Below are 25,029 nucleotides of genomic sequence, written 5' to 3'. Positions count from 1 at the left end.
GGAGGGGGGGGGTACTTGAGACTTTGCAAGTACTGATGCCTCATTGTTAACAGTGATTAGACTTTTTTGTGCATGCTGTCACTTATTTTTGTAAACCACATAAGTCACCCATACAGCATATGTGTTTGAAATCCTGGGCACAGTTTACCAGCTACGTACATTGTATGTAACCACCCTAAGGGTAAAAATTAACAGTAAGTTATTTGGAAGGGTAAATGATGGAGGGTCCCATACCTGCAGAGACTCAGGTGTCAGTGATGTATTTATTAGGCCTGACCCTGGGCTATGCCCCCAGCCATCCACAGGACCTACGTTACATAGTTATATAGGCTGAAAAAAGACATGGGCCCATCAAGTTCAGCCTTTCCTATATCTGTTAATTTGTTTATGAATCAGTGTATCCTCTTCTTTGCACTGCAAGTTCTATAAGCGCACATTATTTCATGGAACGGGGCACATTACTGTCACATTTCAAAGTACCTCACTTAGAAATGTGACAGCAATGTGCAAGAAGAGCTTTAACATCCCCAGTAGGCACTATTGCCCACAATAGGATAATCTACCTAAGAGCATAGGACCTGCCTCCCTAGGTCAGAATACAGCACTGATTCCAATAATATGGAGATCCAAAACACATTTGGAGGGCAACATGCCCAGTGCACCTGATACAATGATTTCAAAATAAATGCACGGAAAGTGACTGCTTAGAAAGATCGCAAGAGGGGCACAGAAGGGGTCCAGCATTTGAAAGGGTCAAATGCTGCTAAAAAATGTGTTATTTGAGACACCCTGGTGACCAAATGGGTAGCATATGTGCCTATGGGAAAAATAAATATATTTATCAGCATATCCTTTATTTACAGCTATTTCTACAGGTTGTAATGTCTCAAGACACATTCTTGCCAAAAAAATTGTGGTGTTTCGTATCATTGACTGGCTTGTTGTTGCTTATGCTTTACATAGAAAAACTATAATATTCCAGGAACGAAGGAGTTAAACATCACTGGAATACGTGCACTATGTGTCCTGACAAAATGTTACATTTGACTGGAAGGACTACTATTTCTATATAAAGAGTACAGATCCCGTTGGTTTGTATTTTACCCTTTGCAGAAAACCTAGTGCCTCCAGCCCAGCTGCACATTTCAAAGGTTATCATTTATTTGTTGCAGAAATAAAATTTGAAATAGATGGGTTTAAGTAAAAGATTTATTTTGGGGAAAAATAAAAGCAAGGCTTGTTTTTGTTTCTAGGATATTTCTACATTTTCACACGGTTTCTATTAAAGCAACATACTTCAAAGCTTGAAAAATCAGGTTTTTACATATTATCGTCATCTAATGATGTTCTTCACTAGCTGCTTTGTGAACTGAAGTGACTTGCAATAACATTTTTTGCTAAACCCTTGAAAAAAAGAGAAAATGCCCCCGCCCTCCCTTTAACAATATAAATACTAGACTTGGGCGCCGGCCAACTCTTCATGTTCGTCTTCGTGGGGAAAAAAAATCTTATTTCACGAATATTCGCCCGGTTACTGTGTTCGGTTCAGGCGAATATTCGTGTACATTCCTCGTGTTCGTTTTTTTTCTTAGTTTTTTGCAGTTTTTTGTAGAAGGGGGTTAATATGGGGTTAACGCAGTACGCACTACGCAGCAGCTTTGGCACCAGGATTTTAAAGGTCCATATGAGCAACTCTATTGGTCGCCCCCTTCTGGCAACCAATAGAGTCGCTCGTACAGACTTTTAAAATCCTGGTGCCGCAACATGGCCGGGGGAGACCCCGCTCCAAGAGTTAATGGTCCGTACGAACGACCAATAGACCAATTGGTTGATGCTAGAGGAGGCCCCTGCCGGCGACCAATAAACTCGCTAGCACGGCCCTTTAACTCCTGACGGTGAACATACGGATTTCCGCTCCTGTTAACCCCTGAGATGCTGCGTAGATAAGGTAGGCTAGATTGGGAAGGGATCGGGGAGATTAGTAAACGAAGACGAACACAAAGATTCTTCGTATACGTTTACCGCCGCCATGTTCGTTTCTACGGTATTCGGGCTGAACAACAACTTGTTTGTTTTCATGTTCGCCCGAATATGAACGCACAAGTCTAATAAATACCAAACGATGAACAATATAAGATTTCTTCCAAAGTCACTATATATTACTTATCTCTCTGGCATTCAGAGGGTTTAAAGGTACGTTTCACAGGCTTGTATAATGTCAGCCTTATGAGTCACCAAAAGCCACTTGTCGTATTAATATAAAATTTGTGGGTTTTTGGTTGCCAATAGCAGCATCACGTTAGCTGCTTTTGAAAGCACCAAACCCAATAAATCTACTGGTGTGTGATGCTAAAGGTATTTATACACTAGCAATAGAAACAACAACAAAACTGACTAATTACCTTACAAGCAACCTGACATTGTCACAAAAAGATACTTATACTTAAAATGTTTTAAAAAGGATGACCTGTTTTTGAAAACAAATTGAGCTTATTTATGTCTATAAAATAGCATAAATTTAGATTTCTATGCTTTACCCGTAAATACTTTTTGATATCTCTTGCACACGTATTCATTAAAACATAAATGTCCCCTAGTTTTGAGCTGTTAGTCTGCATTGCATAGACTTGCCCCTGCTTGCTCTCTGATGCTCTATGCTTGCATGCTGAGTTCTCATGTGTGTGCTGACTGATGCACATGAATCCCTATGTGAGGAAAGTTATTGATGTTTAAAGTTGAGCCCCAAAGATGTGTAAAAATACCTTGTTTCTGATGTTCTGACCTTGTGTCATCATGAAAATAGTGGCTTTAAAGTCTACCCTATCCCCAACGTTTATTTAGATGCAAACTCACCGATTAACATACACATATCAACTTACCTTGCATGTAACTTGCCCCACTGGCATACAGTACAATCTGCCATGGTACTACTGAAGCATCATCTATTATTGAGCTCCTATCTCCCAACTTGTGCCAGCCCATTAAGATTGGCCTTTATTTGAAAAATAAGAACTGACCAAAGGTGCACTCTCCTGTGCAAGCCCGACCTGCTGGTTCCCCGTTATAGGGGACTGCTGCTCAACTGGTCAGAGGGTCTTCCCAACTGGCTGATGATCCCCACTGCCTGCAATAACCAGAGAGTGGCGTAGCTGCATTGGACAGTGCCAAAAGTTGAGACGAAAGCTAGGATACTTGCAAAGTATGTATAACTTAAAACACCACAATTGTCTTCTCCCTTTTAACCCTCTATCATCATGGTTCCAAGCTATACAGCACATTTCATCCATGGAATATTCCGTTTCCTGTTCTAAGCTGAACGCAGTAGTGACATTTACCGATTCATGGCTTTTTCATCATTCTGCTGATGGTTGTATGTCAAGCTAATGTGTTTTGGAAAGCTGTGCCCATTATGTCAAGCATGAAAACAAGTGTCTCAGATCTGGTGAAGTGTTAATATAGAATTGTTTTACCCAACATGCTCCAGGGTTTTGACAGTTTTTGTTTGATACATAGACAGTCAACACATTTTTTCTTACAATTATTCCTGGTTTGTCTCTTCTTTTGTCATTGAAAGCGAAGAAGAAAGGACAGAAAATAGTGTTAGAAACCAATAAGAGTGTTATAATCTTGTCACACAAAGGTTACTGCCTTTCATTTGCTATGATGATATAATTTGCTAATAATTTTGTTAAAATAATGAGATAGATATTTTATATTGATGAATCTCAGAAGTCAGTGAGGTGACAAAGTAGTCTATTGATGCATTCATGAATGAAATTACCAATAACATCAGTCCAAGGGCTATACATGAAGAACTACGGGCCCCCAGCACAAACTAGCATAAACCTCTGGCTTGTTTTCTCTATAACATCTAGGATTGTTGTCCGAGAGTCCGAGAGTTGTCCGTTTTGTACTGCAATTATTAGGTGATTATGCTTGGTCTGGGGTTGGCTTCTTAATCTCTAAAACTATCGCTTATTACAAAATGTACTATCTTTTAATCCACATCCACAAATATTCTGTTGGTATTTACAAAATTATCCCTTCCTTTACTTTTTTTCTGCCCGTTTGATTGTTCCCTGTTTCAAGCATATCATTAATTTGGATGTGGTTGATGTGGTGAAGGCATGGTACAGATTAACTGTTCTACTCAGAAAGCCGATAAATAAAAGCACTGCCTAATCATGCAGGCAAGAAGGCAAAGTGTGATTAATGAATTAGACGGCAGTGTTTGTGTAGCACATTAATTGCCGATGCTGGCTACACAAATAGATTTAAACTGAAGGTTTGCATCTCACCAACTTAACTATGGGTTACAGTGAATTCCACCTGGAAGAAAGTTGCCTTGCATAATCCATATTTCTAATATCTTTTTACCAACTATGCATTATACAGGGTCAAGCCAGCCCTCGTTGGAGGAGTGGCTCACAGGGGTTATGACATAATGCATAGTAAAAAGTACCGTATTTGCTCGATTATAAGACGACCCCCCAAATCTGAATATTAATTTAGGGGAAAAAAACAAAACATAATATAAGACGACCCTATAGGAAAAATTTTACCAGTAAATGTTAATTCATCTAAACTATTTTTTTTTTAATAAAAGCTATGATTGAGAAAAATATTTTGGTTTTATTTCCTTCTATTTTCCAACCTGCCCCCCAGTTATGCACATCTGCCCCAGAAATGCCTTATACCCCCTATATGCCACTGTGCCCCATGATATGCCTTTTAACCCAATATGCCACTGTGCCCCATGATATGCCTTTTGACCCCCTATGTGCCACTCTGCCTCCAGAAATGCCTTATACCCCTATATGCCACTCTGGCATTTAGAGGGTTAATAGGCATATTATGGGGAAGAGTGGCATATAGGGAGGTTTAAGGCATTCAGGAGGCAGAGTGGCGTATAGAGGGTTAAAAGGGCATTTCTGGAGGCAGAGTGGCATTAAGGGGGTTAAAAGGCATTTCACAGAGCACTCTGCCTCCAGAAATGCCTTATGCCCCCCATTTAACACTCCCCTGCCCCCCCCCAAACTTACCGGTGCTTCTGACTTCCCTGTCATGTAGCCGGGGCAGCGTGTAGATCCCACGCACTTACGCTGCAGCCGGAAGGAGGTGTGGCTAGCAGCGGGGCTTGTCTGCGTCCATAGCGCAGACCTTCCCTGACTGTCGGAGATCAGAGTTCCCCGCACCGGTGCGGGGAACTCTTATCTCTGACAGCCGGGGAAGGTCTGCGCGATGGACGCAGACAACCCCCGCTGCTAGCCACACCTCCTTCCGGCTGCGAATCGCGTAGACATCTACATGCTGCCCCAGCTACACACCGGCAACTCAGAAGTACCGGTAAGTGGGGCGGCGGGGGGGACAGGAGGATCCAGGTCCCCTGCAGCTGCGGGGGATCTGGATCTTAGTCGTCTCATAGTCAGACCTATTTGAGGTCTGATTATAAGACGACCCCGATTATAAGACGAGGGGTATTTTTCAGAGCATTTGCTCTGAAAAAAACCTCGTCTTATAATCGAGCAAATACGGTATATAATTGACCGGTTCCTTTAATGAATAAACCTCATGTTTAAGACATATTTGTGTTAGGACATTGATACATGATGATTGCTTCTTGCTTCCTTAACTGGCCATTTGGCTTTTATGTTTAGTTGTGAGGCATTGCGAACTGATAAGATTAACAAATATATTGCCTGCCCAATGCTCGATAATATTTATGATGCTTTCAGCAAATAGAAGACAATGACTACTCGTTATATAGACTGCATGGTTGGTTTTCGGCCCCAAATTAATACTTTTACATTTTATATGTTAGAAGTACATTTACTTTTTTAACCCCTTCGTGACAATTGCCGGTCCGGGCACGTCACTGAAAATCGTGACGATTATGACAATTGACGTGCCAGGACCGGCACGTCTTTAAACGGGTGAAAAAATCGATCCGTGATCGATTTTTTTCACTCAAACGGTGTTGCTCTAATGCCTCGACATCGAGGCATTGAGCAACACCAAAAAAAACATTCCCGCCCCCCCCCCCGATCGCTCCTAGGAGCAAAAAAAATACATGTTTGAAAGACTGCACGTCTTTCAAACATGGCGGCGCCCGCCGCCGAAAAACGGGTTTAGGAAGCGATCGCGAGTCGCTTCCTTTGCTTAGCTGGTGTTGCTAAGATGCCTCAGTATCGAGGCATCTTTGCAACACCTGTTTAGCAAAGGAAGCGACTCGCGATCGCTTCCTAAATGCTCAGCTTACCTTCCCGGTGCCGGTGTCTTCGAAACACACGCGGTGTTTCAAGATGGCGGCGCCCATCAAGCCGGGGGGCGGAGCCTGCTGACATCATCGGGGGGGTGTTGCTGGATGTCATGGACATCCAGTGAATAACACCCCTAGTGGTCAGATCACTCATAAGAGTGATCATGATTTGATAAATCAAAGGCAATGTTTTCTAAACATTGCCTTTGATCAGTATTGGATCTGCCCCCCTCCTTCACTTGCTTCTAGTGAGGGAGAGAGACAGATCGGTGTGTTCTGGTATTTCAGGTATTCCCTAATAAAAATATATATATATTGATCCAAAGGCTCTTATAAGAGCCACCCATATAATATTAACCCCTTCATTGCCATTGATCACTGCATAAACAGTGATCTTGCATAGTGGCAATTGTTTTTGGGGGGTTTTTTTTTTTACATGTTTGTTTTTTTTTTTTTTTAGTTTTTTTTTTTTTTTTTATTATAGCCATTAACCCTTTCCTTCCCCACTATTTTTGCTGCAATTCTTACCATGCAGCGGTATACGGCTGAGGAGGCGTATGCCTTTTTGGCCACAGATTCTGAGGCCACTGATACAGCGTCAGATTTTGACGTTGGTCAGTTCACAGATACATCTAGTGATGTATCTGTGGCTGTTAGGACGCCTACCACACGTAGTCGTGGCAGTGCACCAGAGGCATGGGTAGCGCCTAATAGGTACAAGCCAGCTATCCCTCCTTTTTCTGGAATTCCTGGCATCAATATTGATGTTACAGGATTCACTCCACTGCAATTTGTGCAGGTTTTTTTGGGAGACGATGTCTTGGGAGACATTGTCACACAAACAAACATTTATGCCCAGCAGCACCGTGCTGCTAGCCCTAATTCTTTTTGGGCAAAACAGCCATGGACTCCCATTGACGTGCCAGAATTTCTTAAATTCTGGGCACTCACAATGTTAATGGGCATTATAAAAAAGCCCTCCATCCGCTCCTACTGGAGCACCAGCCCCATCTTTAGTACCCCCATTTTTGCCCAAACTATAACTAGGCAAAGGTATGAAATGATTCTTCGTTTCATGCATTTTAGCGACAACAGCCTGTGCCCCCCTAAGGAGGACCCCCAGTTTGATAGGCTGTACAAAATCCGCCCCCTGATTACCCATCTCGCTGCCAGGTTTCCAGAGGTTTATACACCTGGAAAGAATATCTGCGTGGATGAATCCCTAATGAAATATAAAGGAAGGTTGGGATTCAAGCTGTATATTCCTTCCAAGCGCTCCAGGTATGGAGTGAAGGTGTATAAGCTCTGTGAGAGCGAGACAGGATATACTCATGCCTTCCGGGTATACGAGGGTAAGGATAGCTACCTTGACCCTCCAGGTTGCCCAGATCATCTGGGCACCAGTGCCAAGATTGTTTGGGACCTAATATTCCCCCTTATGAACAAAGGCTACCACTTGTATGTAGATAACTTCTATACAAGCGTCCCTTTGTTCAAGCTGCTGTATTGTTTCGATACGGTAGCTTGCGGTTCTATAAAAAAGAACCGCTTGGGTTTCCCACAACGCCTGGTACGAACCCGGCTAGGAAAGGGGGAGACCTCAGCTCTACGCCAAGAGGAGCTTTTGGCATTGAAGTTCAGGGTCAGAAAAGAGGTGTGCATGCTGAGCACCATCCACGATGAGAGAACCGTGGAGGTTTCTGTCCGTGGCAGAGCTGGGGTCACTACAAAGCCAGTGTGCATCAGGGCCTATAACAAGCACATGGGTGGAGTTGATCTGTCAGATCAACTCCTACAGCCCTACCTCATTATGAGGAAGACAAAGGCCTGGTACAAGAAGGTTGCAATTTATCTAATGCAAATTGCAACCTATAACGCTTTTTTGCTGCACAAAAAAGCAGACACTGGGCTGAAGCTGTCTTTTTTGCAGTTTCAGCTCGAAGTAATTTCAGGTATCTTGTACCGTGATGCACCTGGTCCCCAAGTAGTGATGGGAACCAACAGAATTGGGGCTACCCATTTTATTTTTAAAATCCCCCCTACAGCAAAGAAGCAGAATCCCCAAAAGAGATGCAGGGTATGCTACAGCAGGGGGCAAAGAAAGGACACCACATTTTACTGTCCAGATTGCCCTGGAAAACCTGCACTCTGTGTCGGTGACTGCTTCAAGCTGTATCACACAGTTTCCCATTTTTTATTTTTTTTTTGTTCCTGCTCCATTTTTGTATTTTTTTTTAATTTTTTGTTACATTTACTGTTTTTTTAGCTTTTATTTGCTCCACCATTTTTAAGCGTTTTTATTTGCACTGTCAAGTGAACCCTGTGTCCATTCCGTGGCATGAGGGACCACTTAAGGTGCTAGATCAAATCCCTTCTTGGAGATAGGCCAGGCTTTCTTGTAACCTGTCCCTACTGATAGTTGGGTACAAGCATTTTTCTTTACCCAGATGTAAAATTCCTACTGAATTTGAATTGCTCATGTTCCAAATGTGGCCCTTTTGCCCCCAAACAATCTGACAAACCCATGCATGTGGGGTATCAATGTACTCAGGAGATGTTGCTGGACACATATCTGGGTGTTGTGTGACAGCAACATATACCAGGAGCTGTAATTTCACACCTGAAGTACAAAGTATGTGAAAAAAACACCAAAAACAATTACTATCCCAAACTTTGACAAGGGTTGGTGGTAGGATTAGTGCATGGAAAGGGTTAAACTATCAGCATCTAAAATACCCTGGGGTGTCTAGTTTTCAAAAATATATGGTTTGGTGGGGTAAATTTAATTTGCTGGCTTCAAAGATGCCCCAAATACCACATAGAGACAGAATTACCAGATTCAGAGAAAAATGGTTTTGAATTAGCAAAACGCTACTTGTACTTATTGCCCCATAACGTGTAGAAGAAAGCAAAAAACCATAAAAACATTGGGTATTTCTAAACTCGGGACAAATAGTAGAATCTATTTAGCAGGTTTTTTCAGTAGTTTTTTATGATGAATAAAAGATTTTTCAAATAAAAGTGAGAAAATGTGTTTTTTTTTCAATTTTTCGTCATATTTTATTATTTTTATTATAGGAAATTACATCATATGAAAAAAAAATTGGTGTCTGAAGAAAGCCCTTCTTGTCCTGAAAAAAACAATATATAACTTGTGTGGGTTTAGTAAATGGGTTAAGAGAAAATTACAGCTAAACACAAACACCGCAGAAACGATAAAACAGCCATTGTCACGAAGGGTACAAAAAGTAAAATCAGCCTTTGTCACGAAGGGGTTAAAAAGCTTTAATCTAGTTTATTTTTTATTATTTGCTTATCAGAAACCTGTTAAGCAGTATGGGCCAGCATGAGTCCCTGCATATGATTTGCCTGTGGAATCCTTATCCTTATCTTTAGTTATGTTATCCCTGTAATACTGGAGACTCCCTTGGTTTTGCATACTCGTGGATCAGCTGAAAAAGCAATGTACCAGCTATCAGACACCTATAAAACTCATTCTGTGAAAAATTATAGATCTGAGAAGTGGACACACCATAGGGACACAATTTTTAAACCTTTTCTTTAGTTTCTATGCAGTTAAACCAGAATATTATAAGAAAAGAGTAGTTTTGACTCAGTTTCGACTCTTCAGGAGGAAGTTATTGAGTTTGAGCCAACATCTATTCACTCTTGAAACATTACAATGTTCTCATAACCATTAGGAACCACCAATCAACTGCTTTATCAAATCTGCTTCAATTAAGTGCTCATTTTATTTTGAACATGCTCAGGAATGGATTTAAAACAAGGATGCAGAGCTCCATTCCTCAAGGTCCACAAACAGATGGGTAGTTCTCTACTCTTGCCTTAAAACAAGTCGTTTAATAAAATTGTAATTGAGATGTGGATGCTCAAGCTAGGATATGCATAAATTGGGTATGTTTGCAGCCTTCTAAAACTAGAGCACTGTAGCTTTTGGAAAGGAGTAGCAAAGATAGAGAATGGTGAATGAGAAAGCTAGGCTTTTGAGTCGAGATGAGTACCAGTGAAAGAAGCAGCGTGACATCAACAATAAACAGGTCACTTGGTGCCAAGTTGTAATTGTTTTTAGTATTGAGTTGTTAAAGTGTTTAGATGCTGGAGAAATTCTTTGATTTTGACTTGACTTGAATTGTGCATCCCTGCTTTAGACTGTCAGAGCTTCTGATGCCTACTTACTCATGTGACAGACTTTACTCCAGTTTTCATAGACTAACTGTACTCACGGAATTTATAGATGAAAGCCCCCTGACTGCTATTTTGTATAATGAATATAATTGTAGTATATTCTTGAAAATGTCACTGTTGGTATCGCTATTATGCTAATCTCCAGTCAAATTTATTAATAAATGCAGTTGCACCAAAATTAGCTGCCTAGAAGTGAGAGAGGGAACATGGAACAACAGGCATCTGACTGGCTTTTGTGTTATTAATTGGAATAAAACTGTTTAATGCTTTTTTTCTGCAGATTAATCATTTAACTAGTGTCCATCATTAAACACAGGGCAAAAACGCTGTCTGAACCTTACCTTTTAATGAAATCGGGGATCATTATCATACTTGTCTCACCATCGTAATTTTTCCTCCTACCCCTCATCTCCATACCTCCTTCATGGCCATACCCGGTTACACATTAGAACATGCTAATACAAAAGGAGAAGAGGGCCCTGCTCTTGTGAGTTTACAATCTATTAGGGAAACATTACAATTCACCATCTTCCTCCTCACTATCATCTTCAGACCCCATAATCGAATTTCTTCTCATCAGCTTTATACCCATTATTATCTTCCTGGTCCAGAGGGCGCAAGGCTGATGAAGTGTCAGGAGATCCAACTTTCTCTTGTGTTCGTGATGTGTATGTAGACCATTTGATATCCTATCACATGCAGCAGCTGTCTTTGTGAAGTCCGCTAGAACTGGTGAAGTGAAACGGTCTGCCAGTATCTAGGAAAAGAGATTTGTGATTATAGAAATGTAAAATTTCATTTGTGGGCCAGTGCCGTAGCATTGTGGCCAAATGAACAGGGTAGGAAGCCTAGACCTAGAGCAGCCCCAGGGAATATGTCTTATTACCAAACTTCCCAAATCATGTAGAGCCAGTCCGTCCCGGGTTTAGTATAGAATCCCTTATCATGTTCATGCGCTTCTGCTGTTCCACTAGTAGAAAAACAGATATTGTTATTATCCTTTCTGTGGACTGATGTGTTTTCCTGAGAATTATTGATTTACCTTCAACATATATAATGAGCACGGCTTACTGATACCTGCAAAAAAACAAAAAATAGACCATTACTGCCACTTGCAATAATCAGCGGATGTGGAGACACTATTTTTTTTAAAACTAAATTTAAGGCAACCTTCTATGAACCCAATCTCAGTGAATAAAAAATATTCTTGTAGCGTCAATTCTGTCCTATCAAATTTTCTTTTTGATTTTTGTTATGACGGTTTTTAAACCAATGGGGGATTGAAATTGCCAAGTAGCTTTGGTTATAATTGAAAAATGAGGCTGAAATGACTAAAGTTAATATTTGAACATTGGGTCAGACAGTTTGTCTATAACAATCAAGATGCTTTAGAACATCGTGCATCTGACACAATAAACATATGTCAGAAGATAATATCTGTGGCTAGGTGTATTAATGTGGCTAGTTTATCCTCAAATGTCCCAGCAGCTGATTATTATCCCTAGAAATCATTAAACTGGCAGTTTGAACTCCCAACAGTTTTCTCTCCAGCATATACCTGGAGTGACCTGCTTATCTTCATGCCAGAGAAAAAGAATCATTTAGGTATTTATTTTTTATTCTTCTTGGATTTATTAAATATCCGGATGCTTATGACAAGGAACGTTCCAGTATATCCTCTAAAATAGAATTATATTAATGTGTCAAAGTTTCTCTTAATGTAATTCTTAAAGGAACAGTAAAAGTCCATTGGGACCTAACTAAAGCATATAAGTCATCCATACGTGGATGAACATGAGGAGTGCTTTCTGGTGCAAAGTATTGTCATCATGGAAACCAATGGAACGTTCCTAACTATTGATCCACTTTAATCTTTCAACTTTGTATCTGAATTGTTCTTTATATGTACACAGTCTAATAAAGGAGTCAGTAGGTTTTGTGTTTCTCGAGAGAAAGTTTCTCAATTTATCACATGTTCAAATGGGTCCAAATGGGTCTGTGCTTGTAGTAATAACGTTCATTGTGCATTTTACATGAAGGTCAAGATTTTCTCTGATTTAAATAATGTTGAAAAGTTACATGCGAAGAGGACAGTTTTGCATTTCATCACAGCTCATTTTGTGTAAAAGTTTATTCCAAGGGAGGTAGGGGGATACAAATTGCACGTGAAAAGCAAATCTGAGGGAGCTAGAAATATTTATTGCAGAAAACATTTCTATGTTACTCGGTCCTTGAAAAAGAACACTGTAACATTTATTTTGGCATCTAATTACACAAATAAATCACAGCCAATGGCATGGCCCTTACCCTTAATGACATAGGCAATAATTGCAATTGATAATGTTGCATATGTTGTTCAGTGATTAATGTTCCTTAAGCAGAGGATTAGTTGAGCTGCTTCTGGTAATGGAAAATACCTAATAAAAAGGGTCATTCATTTATTTATTTATTTCCAACACCAACCAGTTGGAGACTCAATTCTTTTGCAATATCGAAACAAGGATTTAGATACACTAAGAACTTTCTGCTCTGTAGGGTCAAGAACTAGTTGAAACACTTGCAAGAAATTAGCACTTTGATTACCTATCAAAAGTGATACCAATCCACCTCAAAGGCATTACACCTGTGGAATAGACGACCTCTGAAGTCCAAAATTTTTTTGCGACTTTACATCATTTTCTGTGTTGGCCTCGTAAAAAAATAAATAAATCACCTTTAACCCCTTCACGACCTTTGCCGGTTCAGGACCGTCATGACAAGAAGGTCACTAAATGACCTTTGACGGTCCTGAACCGTCAAAAAATTAAATAAGCTTAGAAAGTGATCAACGATCACTTTCTTCGCTTAAACGGCGTTACTGTAATGCCTCGATGTCGAGGCATTCAGTAACGCCGAGATCGGCATCGGGGGCCATGTCTGGCCCCTCCCCGGGGCGTCAACAGCCGCCATACATTGTATGGCGGCGGACGCCCGTTTTAAATTCGTTTAGGAGGCGATCAACGATCGCCTCCTAAACTTAAATGGTGTCGCTGGAATGCCACGATCAGGAGGCATCCAGCGACACCAAACACTTACCTTTGGATGGGCTGTGACCGCTCCGGAGAGCGGTCACAGCCGCAGCTGCCGGTGATCTTCGCCATCAGCAAGATGGCGGCGGCCCGGGAAAAAAAACAATAAAGAAGAAAGAGTTCGCTAGACGGTCTCCTGACCCTCTAGAGAACTCTGGCTCCACTTGCAGGTTGAATACAGGTACTGCATTCAACCAAGCAAGTCAATGGAACCCAGCTTTCTAATCACTATGTGATTAGCAAAATATTCAAAAAAAAATTAAAAATGGAAAAAAAAAATAAAAATGTGCTAACATTTAAAAATAATTATGCAGTGATGTCACTTGATGAACCATCCAGTACCAGCAAAATGTGTAAAAAAAATATAAAAAAAGTATTAAAAAAATAAAATAAAATAAAAAAATAAAGTTTATTATTTTTAGCAAGTGCTAAAATTTCTCAAAAATCTCAACAAAGAGTTAAAATAAAAGCACTTCAAATACCCAAGGGGTGTCTAATATATAAAAAAAATGGCTGATGTGGTAAATTGGAGTGGCCGAGCTCAAAGATAGGGTATAGGTACAGACTGACCAAAATGGAGAAAAAAAGCGCACTTCCCAAATGTGGCATTTTAAATCTCAAACAACCCGACAAACCCATGCATGTCGGGTATCACTGCACTCAGGAGATGTTCCTGAACACACATTGGGGTGTTGTTTGACAGTGACATATACCAGAACCTGTATATCTATAACTAAAGTACAATTTGTGTGAAAAAAATTAATTACTATTACAAAGTTTGACAAAGTGTAGTTCTATAATTGGTGCATGGAAAGGGTTAAAATAACAGCATTTGGAATACCCTGGGGTGTCTAGTTTTCAAAAATATAGGGTTTGAATGGGTTAAATTGAGTTAACCGGCTTCAAAGATATTCCAAAGAGGAGATGGAGGCAGACTGACCAGATTTGTTAAAAAAGATTTGGAAATCATAAAACGCTGCTTGTACTTATTGCCCTATAACTTACAAAAAACAGCAAAAAACCATAAAAACATTGGGTATTTCTAAACTCAGGACAAGTAGTAGAATCTATTTAGCTAGTTTTTTTACTTGCTTTTTTAGGTGAGTAAAAGATTTTTCAAATAAAAGTCATAAAATGTGTTTTTTTTCAATTTTTCACCATGTTTTTTTTATTTTTTTTATAGTAAATAAGATGATATGATCAAAATAATGGTATCTGAAGAAAGCCCATCTTGTCCTGAAAAAAAACAATATATAACTTATGTGGGTACACTAAATGGGTGAGGAGAAAATTACAGCTGAACACAAGCACCACAAAAGTATTAAAACAGCCTCGGTCCCACAGGGTACAAAACGAAAAATGAGCCCGGTCCTTAAGGGGTTAACTAAAGGTTGAACTAATAGAGCTATATATGTTTTTCTTATACACAATGTTTTCAATCCAACAAGAGCCTCTGGAAGAAGTACAGCCACAGCATCACATCAGCATTTTTACAACACATGAAGGAAACGTGAATTCTGTTCTGTTGGATGAAGCACATAAGGCAGGTCTTTCCTTGATCCCTTCTTACAAGATGCATATCTGAGGACTCTGCTCTGCTTCCTCTGGTCTCCAGGTCGGTTTTTCCTAAATCCATCTGCTTTCTGCCAACGCATCACTTTTTCCTGCTCCCTGTCAAGTTGCCTCCTACTAAAGGGTCCTTGGGCCTTGCCTCTACGCACGGCTAGCCCCACCCCTATGTAAAACTATGTTTTGCTAGCAATAGTAAAATATATTCAAATCGTGACCAGGACCAGCTCGTTTGCCTCTATAACTTGGTGAATGTTATAGCATTTGACGTGTATATAATGCAGTCACAACATTTTATGGGATGCTAATATTTTAATTTACCAGAAATCTTAATAAACAAATTCTGCTTTTTGCTTTTTTACATATGTAAGCAATGAATAACATGGTTTATATATTAAAATAATAGTTATATGCTGGAGAGTACCTTCTCATAGTATTGGGTCAGCTTAATGATGCCATAGACCTAATCTAAAAAAATATTTACATTATTAGCCATGCAGTTGTCACCACAATATAAAGAGTATTTTTTCACATCTAAACTCCATTTAAATAGCTAATTATTTTCCTCATACATAAACCATTACAATTTAAATATCACTGTACTGAGAAAAGAAGTTAATCTCCCAGATGTATAATCAACATGCTAATGCCAGCAGCCACCATATTAAAACATGCTAATTATTCTTTTAACAAGCCCAAGCTATGGCATAGTTATTAGCAATGTGTTTTTATCCACAATCTTAATATTGCCAGATGTAGGTTAAACAGGACAGTTTTTCATAGATAAAGGAGTAAGGATTGAAAGTCAAGGGTTAAAAATCTGTACACTTGTTCAGCACACAGTGAAAGCCTTAGAGAAAAGACCTTCAACACAATCTCAGAGGACAGCCACACACGCTGTAATATCTACCCATGCAGGGGTGGGAGACAGCAACGGGGAATCAAAAATTAAAAACCTTTGAAAGCATTATAGATAATTATGGGAATTTTAAATTGGATATGTAATGTGAATACTTAATATTTCTACAAGACAAAAGAGTAGAGGAGCTTTAAAGTTTAATGTTCATTCTGTAAAAACTGAATTGATCTCCATGGTGCCATTTATTCCATTACTGTCCCATCAGAAATAAATTATATTCTATTTTAAACCTAGCCTTTGGAACAGAACACAGTTGGGTGAGGGAGCAACCTAGATATAGATTACTTTACAACAATATGCTCTATATATTTCTCAATATGCATCAAGACATTGTGACAAAGTGAATTTGAACTCTGTAATAGTATTTTTTATTTTTTTTACCTTTCACAAAGTGATATCGGCTAGAGTCAACTAGCCAACGGCTGAAGGCCTAAGGATTTGCCACCATAGTAATGTTAAGGATACAGCTATAACCAAAATGAGGTGCCTGATTATGCAAACCCTTTACTGCTACTGTTCTTATCCACTTCTTATTCTTTTTTCACAGTCTACAATGTATTATAATGGTGTCATATTAACTAATAGCTTAACTTGTATGTCTGTCCTTTTGTTTATGGAACAAAATGGTCAATGCTGGTGGCATAGCACAAGCTGAGCCAGACCTTATCAAGGTAATGGACTTGTGGGCAAAAACCAAGAAACTAAAGAGGAGGAAGAGTTTGAGCTGGCTTGTACTTCTAATGAGACAGCTCAATCCAGTTGTTGGGGTCAGGTCCTCACAACCACCCCAGCTATAAGACATACAATTCTTCGGATTATTATATGACTTTTAGTCTTTCTTTTAATTCTAAAAAGTATTCAGTACGTTTATTGTGTGATTATGACATATTGGTCATATTTCTTTTAAGTGGTAAATGGATAAAATGTTTGCCAATGTAAGGCAGATTTATTTATTTTTAAGCACAGTCTCCTGTTTTGTGTTTTTAGGGGTAAGCAAATAGTTTGTCTTTGGATGCTAAGTTTTTTCATTAAATTATTTTTACAGTTTTGAGATCTTCCATTCCTGCTGCAGCAGAAGTATATTATTTCTGCTATGGTCAGATAGGATAGGGACTGCTACCCATTACCCCGAGTGTAAAGGTGAGTCCAGACGTGGTCCTTCTTGCTCTCTTGCCAAGAGGGATATCAACCGTACCCCACTGACGAGGGCAATGAAGGCTGAAATGTACGTCTGGGGTTGTTGGTTCCCTCATGCATGGGGCATTTGCCTCACATTTTAGTTCTGGACAACCCTTGGGGGACAAAAGAGCTAAAACTTAAGATGGGGACGCACTGTAGGACAGGCTATAAAGTGTTCTTGCGTGATGAGTCTCAAAGTTGTTTTGGCGGATAGCACTTAACTTGCTAAACATGACAAAATCTTTTGGGGTTTTTTATTAGCTTGAACTGAATGGCTTACATCATTTAAGTGCCACACCACTGCTGCTTATAGTACAGTTTTAATGCCACTGTGGAGCAGGATTGGTTTCATTAAAACTAGTGACTGCCTCTCCTTTTCGAACACTCTGTCCTTGAACTAGGTGTAACTAAACATCAAAACTAGCTTCATCACAAACAACACTTATTCTTCCATCTTTTAACAGCTGGAGGGATATACAATCACTTCTGTTTTGCCCTTAACACATTCTGGAAATGTCTCCCCGATAATATATCCTGTAACAGGTCATACCAGCCATCAGTAACATATTCAAATAACAAAATTGCTTCAATGTGTAGGAATGCTGAAAATGAAGTGTAGGTTTATTGCTTTTATTTACTGTACAAATAATTTTGACCCAAATAATTATAAATGTCGGCAACTCTGTGTACTTTGAAGCTGTCAGTGTTGTAGATAGGATTTCTGTATTGGAAAGCCCGTGACCTTGGTATATATAGGACATGTTTTAGGAAAACTATTTTAAGGGTGTTACTTTACATAGCATATATGTTTACTACCAGTTTATACTGATATTACGCCATAAAGCAAGGCTTGGCAAATTTGTGTAGACATTAGGATATACTTATCTGGCAGCCAACTTGATATTTTTAGGAGCCAAAGTACACCGATAGAGAGAACTTTTTGAGCCATTTTATATTTATTGTATTGTATACGAATAATATTATTATATTAAATGGCAGATCATTCCCAGCACGTGTTTAAGCAAAAAATGAATTTTTTCCCCAAAAGTAATCATAGCAGCTGATAGGAAATTGTCCGCTGTTAAGGCTATATTGCATTTGAGAGCATGGAAATACTCGTGGAGACTGGAAATCTATTTTCTAAAATAGTCCAGCTACAGGAGGAGGTAGAAATGAAGTTTCAGTAACATGTTACAGCCTTTATGGCTTCTTGTATGAAAGAATGATATGAGTATTTATATCCATAACCCCTGCATTCTCTGCTTAATAACATTACTATCTTACAGTCTTTGCAAAGTAAACCTTCTTGGTTTAGTGTTCACAGGGGCGTAAATAGAAACCACAGCACCTTAGTACGAAAATTGGCCTGTGATCCCCCAACTTCACCAAGCAACCTGTCCCGCAGTTCCATCTTTTACCCCAAACAGCTTGTGATTGCCTTTGCCCAAGCAGCTTATCAGTGCCATCCTAACACCCAAACAGCCTGTGACATCTTTGCCCCACCTTATCAGTCCCTCCAAACAGCTTATCTGTGCCATCTTTGCCCCAAGCAACTGTGTTATTCATCATTGCCCCCAAACAGCTTGTTTGTGCCATTATTCCCCCAAGCAACTTGTCTTTGTCCCTTGCCCTCTTTGAACATACACTCTGGCATACATATGTAAACACATTTACACAAAATATACACACTTACTAACACGCATGTACATATTCATTCTAACACACATTCCCTCTCACACCACTGATGCTAACACATACTCCATCTCACCCCACTTACACATCCGAGCTTTCACACATCCATCCTCACACACTCACAATTATACATCCATGTTCAGACACACACAATTACACATCCATGCTCACGCACACTATTATATAGACATCCATGCTCACATACATACATACAAACACACACACGTACAGTGTCACGGAGCTGCAAAGTCCGACCGACTACCTTCGCTGACTTGTGCTCGCTTAGCCTGGGACAACACACCCCGGTTTCTCAGTCACTATATATATATGTGTAAAGGAAAATGTAGTTAAAAAAAATGGACAGGAAAATAGGTGACACCCCTCTAGACCCCCAGTCACACCATGAGAAATGTGAAACAAGGAGAAATACTTCTAAAACCCCACTTAACAAACTGTGTTTTGTCAATATTTGTTTTATGTTAATTTTTAATATTATTGTTATGACAAATTTTACAAAGAAATAGTACATGAAAAAAGGAATTCGAATTATACTCATAAATATATGTAGTATATGAGATACTATTGTATGTATGTGGGGGGGGCTTTCTACGTTAGAAATAATAAAAATTACATTGTGAGCTGTTGCAACAGTAATGTAAACATATTTGTAGATGACCTTGTAGCATGCTCTCAGACAGCTCACTTACCTTCCCTGAAAAAGGAACAGATAATAAAAATTGCCTTTTTAAGCATTACAGCCATTGTTGATTGGTTAAATCCAGCCATATGAGCTCTGAAATTGTATCACAAGGGAGTCCATGCCATTCTAGTTCTTCTTTTCAAATTATTTTAATTCTTCAATTTGTGTCATAGCAATGATTTCTAAACGTTTTTCTCTTTTCTTTTTTTTAATGGTTTTACGCCAAAAGGTAAAGAGATAAACACCATATAGTGAAACGTGAAAGTAAAATATTAAAAAGGTACTTCCTCACTGTACTGCCGCAGCCCGCAATAACACTCCTCTTAGTGTTCAACAGAAAGCAACCCAAAATTAGGCGCGCATGTACATATGTGGGAAAAAAATAAACAATAATAGTGCAATAATGTAAGATTCAAAGTGCTGTATGTGCGTGTATTATATGCACTCACAAAATTACAGATGGTCAAGGCTCTTCAGAATAAAATTCTTTCTTTATTTCTTCTTATTACTAAAAAAATTGATAAAAAGAGAACGGCCAATAGTGCAATATATTCCTGTGGTTGTTATAGGAAAAAAAATGCACTTACAAGATGGTAGATATTTTCAGGCACTTCAACTGAAAGTCCGAAGTTTAAAAGCAATGAAGTCCAAAACAGTAAATAGTCCTCGTAGGTAGTCCTCAACGCGTTTCGCCTATCGGCTTCCTCAGGAGAACAGTTTCTTTCAGAAAATTTCATGATGTTCGTGGGTGTAGAGCGTCTATTTATGTATTTTGTGTCCGTGTTCCGTGTTCCGTCTTTACTTCCGGGTTTGACGTCAGCGCGCTGTTCCCGTCGTTGCCCGGCAACCGTGACGTTTCGATGGTCCATCCCTCCTGTGTCTACGGCGTCTCCATGCGTCTCCTAGCAATAGGGACGCTGCATATCTCCTTCCGTTTCAAATACACAAGTCCTCTCCCCTTTCTGCTTGCAAGCTCATCGAATCATTGTGGTAATTCTCGAGCGAGACATCTAAAGGAATCTTTAATGTCGCTCGTATTCATAATGTTTAATGAAGGAGAGAGGGGATATATTAGGAGTTTTATAATACATAAAATACAAGTGGAGAACGGAACCATGGAAATGAGAGAGTAGAAAAAGGAGATAGTATATACTATGTGTATATACAGAGATGTAATGTAACAATTTGTATATAGAGAGACTCATAAAATAAAATAAATAAATAGGGATAATCGTTAGCTTGTGTGCATGTAGAGAGACATAAATATTTTATTTTATGTGACATGATTAATTAATATATAGCAATGTATATGAAATGTGAACATTAAAAAAAAAAAAAAAAAAAAAAAATAATTTATAATTTATAAAAAATAATTTATAATTTATAAAAAATAATAAATAATAAAAAATGGATAAAAATGAGACTGAACTAATAAAATATGGCCTGGATTTTAATAGCGGTAAAAATACATAAAAGGATTAATATAAATAAATTTAAATTTAAATAAATTAATTTATTTAAATAAATTAATTAGGCCCTATATCTATCTATCTAATTTCCTAACTAGTGTAGAACGTGCAATACCCAACAAAAGAAAATCACAGTTTTTAAATGCAATAATACAGGGAAAGAATATTCAATAAAACATTTCATTAAAAACATTATGAATACGAGCGACATTAAAGATTCCTTTAGATGTCTCGCTCGAGAATTACCACAATGATTCGATGAGCTTGCAAGCAGAAAGGGGAGAGGACTTGTGTATTTGAAACGGAAGGAGATATGCAGCGTCCCTATTGCTAGGAGACGCATGGAGACGCCGTAGACACAGGAGGGATGGACCATCGAAACGTCACGGTTGCCGGGCAACGACGGGAACAGCGCGCTGACGTCAAACCCGGAAGTAAAGACGGAACACGGACACAAAATACATAAATAGACGCTCTACACCCACGAACATCATGAAATTTTCTGAAAGAAACTGTTCTCCTGAGGAAGCCGATAGGCGAAACGCGTTGAGGACTACCTACGAGGACTATTTACTGTTTTGGACTTCATTGCTTTTAAACTTCGGACTTTCAGTTGAAGTGCCTGAAAATATCTACCATCTTGTAAGTGCATTTTTTTTCCTATAACAACCACAGGAATATATTGCACTATTGGCCGTTCTCTTTTTATCAATTTTTTTAGTAATAAGAAGAAATAAAGAAAGAATTTTATTCTGAAGAGCCTTGACCATCTGTAATTTTGTGAGTGCATATAATACACGCACATACAGCACTTTGAATCTTACATTATTGCACTATTATTGTTTATTTTTTTCCCACATATGTACATGCGCGCCTAATTTTGGGTTGCTTTTTAATGGTTTTATCCTGTTATGTATCAAACTTATGAGTGTTTACAGACCAGAGCTGTTTAAGTATATAGCTTGGCGGTGTCCTCCATGTTTTCTTCTGATTCACCATGAGGCGTCTCCATCCCCCTTTAATCAAGTGATATAAGCAGATGGAAAAAAAATGTCTCATTGGGTCAAACATTGCATTAAAACCCTTTTGTGTTGCCTATCCGTGACTGTAACAGAAGAACAGCTGTAGCCTGCAGGTTACATTATTATACAAACGGCCCTGTGCTGTTGATGAGGCATTGTGAATCCATAGTGTCTTAGGAAACAGAGATGAATATGAAATGATGGCTGCTATATGAATGTATTTACTCATCCTGTTGTCCAAGGTCAGTGTTCACGAGCAGAATGCACGTTCTGATCTAATGGCTCAATGTGGACCTGAATGCTAATGTATCAGGTTATCAACATGACATGCTTTGGTACATACATAATCCATGCAATAGAAAACTTGATATAGGCATTAATCTTACTGAACTGCGGGAGAAAAAATATTACTTTAGATTTTATATTTATAACTATATATATTTATATTTATAGTAGATCATTTAGCAGTTTTTGGCCAGTTGATGCTGAATACAATTCAAGAGATTATGATCTATAGCCACAAGTGCACTGTATTCTGGAATCCCATGTAAATTGGATTTGAGTTCTTGAGATTACGCTACAGCCTGCTAATCCAGAAGTTCCTAAATAAGGTATACGTGGGACTTTTTTTAAGAGGGCAACATCAACAAAAAATGACTAACATAGTCATATTGTGCTAGTTTCCTTTTTAAAATAGTTATATTTTGGGGGCATTGACTAGCTTGCGAGTAAAATGGATACTTACTGAGGGAGCTCCAGTACATTGAAGAGGATTAAAGCATTATATCACAGGAATACACAAGCAACCCAATATGTAAAGAGAGCACAAATATGGTTATTAGCAGTTATTTTACCCCGAGACTCCCCGCCTGATGATATCACGGCCCGATATCACCCAACAAGAAAGGAACCTCACCACTAGATTATATCACGGATCAAGATGGCTGCCCACAGGAGCAGGAAAGATCTAGCCTGCCACAGTTGCGACCTCCATTTTAGATGGGGTGAACTGCACGCAAAAGTCTCTCCTGCAATAAGAAATTATTTTAGAAAGCTGATGCTGGCATTAAGGGAGCACATTAAGCATAACTCAAATAACCACAGGATTCAAATTTGAGCAACACGATAGACGGTATGGTAGAAGCACATAACAAGCTATTAGACATGCATAATGCTTTAAAACGTAAATTTGCACAATTATAATTGAACTTCATGAAGATAGATCATGCTACGATAATGTATGGATTAGAGGGGTGCCGGAAGAAGTCTCCCACAAGACCTACCAAATTTTGTACAGGGATGCTTTCCCTACATATAAAAAGAAAGTGACCCTGAGGCCAGTGATATTATTATTATTATTTATTATTATTATTATTATTATTATTATTACACCTTGTTTGTCTAAACAAAAAAAAAAAAAATCCAACCCAGACAAGTGATGTTATGACTTGTGTCATCACTACCCCTTAAAGGAATGAATCATAGGCGATTAAAAAGCCTACAATAACCTCTGTTAGAAGGACAGTGTCAGGGCCCGGGTAATCAGGTTGGGTAGGAGCCTCACTGCAGGGGATACCTGGGGTTCTGTCTGCACACGGCGATGCATGGTAACTGAAGGATAAGGCAGGCAGGCACAAAAGGAATACACCACAGGCAGAATTCCAGGTAATGCTATGTATTGTATATTATGGCAGAACAAGTAAATACAGGTTAAACAGTCTCTTAGCAAGAAAATGTACGTGTGGCAGAATGTATTGTAAATTATGGCAGGACAAGCAAATACAGGTTAAACAGTCTCTTAGCAAGAAAACATATTTATGGCAGGAAGCCCACTTGGAAGGGCACAAGGCAGGAAGCCCACTTGGAAGGGCACAAGGCAGGAAGCCCACTTGGCAGAGCTGAAGGCGGGAAGCCCACTGGGCAGGGCACAAGGAAGGAAGCCCACTTGGAAGGGCACAAGGTAGGAAGCATTCAGGATCAGGTACAAGTCAGGAACAGGTACAGGGCCAGAGCAAACCAGTCCTACAACTTTAATGCAAAGGCCCTGACTGAAGGGCAGAGCAGGATGAAATAGGCAGGCTCAGTCCAGTCAACGAGGCTCAGCTGGTTGCACTGATTAGGTCTGGGTGCTCCAAAGTGAGAAGGGTTACACCCAGGTAAGCAGAGGCAGCTGGTCTGCTTGTTAGCCTACAAGGTACTGAGTACACACAGGAGGCCTCTAGGGCCTGCCGCTGATATGACACGAAGTAAAATAAATACTTCTGACAGGGTGGAAGCCTGACAGACAGATACCATATTTAGAAGCCATTTGACTAACGGGAAATTATAGTTCATGACCACTGTTGATTGGAATTGGGAAGTTCTTGCCCTGCACAGCAATTGGTGAATATTAAAAGATGGGCCGAATGGTTGTTATCTGCAGTCACTTTCTATGTTTCTATGATCTAAGGATACATTTGATAGTAATTTCCTTCAAATGTATCTTTACCTTGGTTATCGGCAGACACATTATGTCCCCTATGCCGAGGTTAGAATCCAGACTTTAGGCCCATTCAAGGGCATTTTACAGGTTACTTTTTATTTTAGGTTTAGGTCTTATTTTTATTTGTAAGTACAATCTCATCCTCTGACATTGATCCTATTTTTGGAACTGACCTTAAATACGCACGGATACCATAAACCTTATTACAGTGAGTAAAGTAAAGCTTCTGCTTCCTAGGATTCCTGTCCTGAGAAACCGCATACAATACTATACAAATCAAACAATGGTTTTGAATGTTCTGTCCTTAAATGTGAAGGAGGTATAATAAAATCTTCCCTTTTTCAATCCCAAGCATACACGAGAGCTGCACAGGTAGTAAAATAATTGTTTCTTTAGTAGGTTAAGGACATGTGTTTGATTACTCATATACTGGCTGAAGCATCAATCTAGCTTTCAGAGTGTAC

General features: G+C 39.2%; 1 protein-coding gene and 1 non-coding gene across 2 annotated transcripts in view; both read left to right on the top strand.

Annotated features, from left to right (window-relative positions):
- Positions 1-25,029, top strand: part of LOC149303331 (D-aminoacyl-tRNA deacylase 1-like) — a 62,801-nt gene that overhangs the window by 24,512 nt on the left and 13,260 nt on the right. The gene's annotated exons all lie outside the window — the stretch shown is intronic.
- On the top strand, positions 8,561-8,690 carry LOC149303332 (small nucleolar RNA SNORA35). Its single transcript, XR_016272053.1, has one exon. It is a non-coding gene; the product is annotated as a small nucleolar RNA SNORA35 (small nucleolar RNA).

This window comes from Sceloporus occidentalis, unplaced genomic scaffold (genome assembly GCF_023333645.1).
Source record: "Sceloporus occidentalis isolate IW3139 unplaced genomic scaffold, rSceOcc1.0.p SCAF_15, whole genome shotgun sequence".
Classification (NCBI taxonomy): Eukaryota; Metazoa; Chordata; class Lepidosauria; order Squamata; family Phrynosomatidae; genus Sceloporus; species Sceloporus occidentalis.
Note: the sequence above shows the minus strand (reverse complement) of the source record. Positions and strands in the feature narration are given on the sequence as shown.